Source organism: Hippichthys cyanospilos, chromosome 20 (assembly GCF_059441005.1).
Source record: "Hippichthys cyanospilos isolate Australia breed blue-spotted pipefish chromosome 20, RoL_Hcya_1.0, whole genome shotgun sequence".
In the NCBI taxonomy this organism is placed as follows: Eukaryota; Metazoa; Chordata; class Actinopteri; order Syngnathiformes; family Syngnathidae; genus Hippichthys; species Hippichthys cyanospilos.
In genome coordinates, this window is record NC_142388.1 from 10,277,501 (window position 1) to 10,280,000 (window position 2,500).

Sequence of the window (2,500 nt, forward strand, 5' to 3'; positions counted from 1 at the left end):
GAACGCACTTGTAGGCTAAATGCTAAACACATAGCACGTGATTAGCGATTAGCATAAACGCACGTTCGGACATAATTAAAAACCCATACAACATATTTGGAAATATAGTTAAACATACTTGTAAACATGTGTGAATGTATTTAAATATGTTTGAGCGTACTTGCAAATACTTCCGAACGCACTTGTAGGCTAAATGCTAAACACATAGCACATGATTAGCGATTAGCATGAACGCACGTTCGGACATAATTAAAAACCCGTTCAACATATTTGGAAATATATTCAAACATACTTGTAAACATTTGTGAACGTATTTAAATATGTTTGCAAGTACTTCCGAACGTATTTGTAGACTAAATGCCAAACACATAGCACGTTATTAGCATTTAGCATACAAGTACGTACGCACGTAATTCAAAACCTGTTTGACATTTAGAAACACATTCAAACACACTTGTAAATATGTTTGAATGTATTCAAATATGTTTGAACGTACTTGCAATTACGTCAGCTCAATGTTTTGGTGGAAAACATGAATATTATCTTGTCTTCCGCCCACTCGCACGCGCGGTCTTTCTCCTAAAGTGACACACGTGTGTTCACACTGCAGAACATGAATTATAAATGAGCAGCCAGCTCATTAAAATCCCACCGACAACAATGTGCTGCCGCTGGGTCAGCACACTTTTCTTCTTCTACTCTAAAAGACTGACGGACGGACCCACACACACACGGAGATGCACAAAGCATAAAGAGGACTTTGCCATTGATGGACGGCTGACATTTTTAAACAAAAGCAGCTGTCTGACTCACTGCTCTGTAAGTGAGTGTGTGTGTCGTACGAAAAATCCCGGTGACCTGCTGAAGTGTCCTTGAGCCCGACAGGAAGCACCAGCTCAAGCTGCGTGAGCACCCAGCCGTGAAATAAGACTATCAGGAGATCATTAAGCAGCGATTAGTTTTTTGTTGGGCAATAAAAAGGTGCAGGAATCAACTGAAACTTGTAGCAGGTGTGCCTTTAGTATAAAAATAGAAAATAACCACGCACATAGGCACATATTCTTTATCCTCTGCAAAGAACAGCTAATATTACAGCAGTAATGACGATCTGAGAAGCTGCTCAATGATCAATGTTTCTGTGTTTTTCCCTTATACTGCCCCAAGAGGTCAAAGTTAGCCATTACAGTATATTTTGACAATGTACAAAAGTTGAAGAATGTTTAAGCGTACTCATGGAACAAATTCAACTCTTATCTCAAGGGATCATCCCTAACCAGCACAAACCATTTCTGGATGGATGAAAAAAAAAAAAAAAAACTTAAAACACAGAGCACTGTGCCATCCATGTCTGATGTATTAAACTTTGGAACTACATTGGTACCACAATCTCTAACATTTGTTTTAAATCTGGCTGATCTGCTAGCAGGTATACACCATTTTGCAAAGGACTCCCTAAAACACAATCTAGCAGTATGTTGTTTCACTTTCCTGTTAATTTGCTCTTAATTTGAAAAGAAAATGTTCTTTTCCTGTCAGGGGCCATAGATTAAAAAAAAAAAAACATTAGATGAAAAATTACAAAACAAAAGGACATGGTGACACAATATTCCCACTATCACACAATATTGCAAAAAAATGATTCATTTTTCTGTTAATTTGACATCATTTCACAAGAAAATGTCTTCCTGTCAGAGGCCATAGCATTGAAAACAACTTAGATTAGAATTTAACAAAAATAAAAGGACACGATGTTTTACAAAGGAGGCACGATAAGACAATTTTGCAATAAGTGACATCAAGTCACACCAACAAACGGGTTTAATCCGGCCCGTGAAATGATTTTGTCAAGCATAAAAATGAACTGATTTTTTTCAATAAATAAAAAAACTTTAAAAAACATAAAAAAAAAATTATGATTAATAGTAATGTTAGTATTTTGATTTTATGCTTTAAAAGTAATCTTCAAATGAATTGCTCTTATTTTCAAAAGAGTCCTGTTTATTTTGATTATAAAGAACGGATACGTTTGATCTGCGAATCACGTCGCTGATTGCCTTGGCTCGGTTTGAATTCCGTCGTGCTATTATTTCGTCTTTATATTTATATTTTTAGTTAATGTCATGATTGGTGTTGTTTTGCATCACTAATTCCGCGTGTTATTTTCCAGCAGAAGCGGAGGGGCTGCCGTCCTCCCCTTCCTCCCTTTCTTCTTTCATGCCATCTTATTGTCTCGCAGCCTCTTGGCAAGAAATACACTCTCTCTCTACTGTTTACACACACATACACACACGCGCATATATATTTCTCCTATCGCATCCCATCATGCACCTCTGTGCCGCCATCTCCACTTTTGCCGCACTTGATTTATGCAGCAGCTCCAGCCCAGAGCAGCGATCGGGAGATAAAGGCCGACCTGCAACGCTAGCGTAAGAGTGTGTGTTTTAGCGTACGCACACGCGCGCGCACACACACACACACACACACACACACACACACACAC

At 38.3% G+C, this 2,500-nt stretch overlaps 1 protein-coding gene across 2 annotated transcripts in view; it reads right to left on the reverse strand.

The window, feature by feature from the left end:
• galnt14 (UDP-N-acetyl-alpha-D-galactosamine:polypeptide N-acetylgalactosaminyltransferase 14 (GalNAc-T14)) overlaps window positions 1-2,500 on the reverse strand; it is a 60,146-nt gene that overhangs the window by 23,386 nt on the left and 34,260 nt on the right. The gene's annotated exons all lie outside the window — the stretch shown is intronic.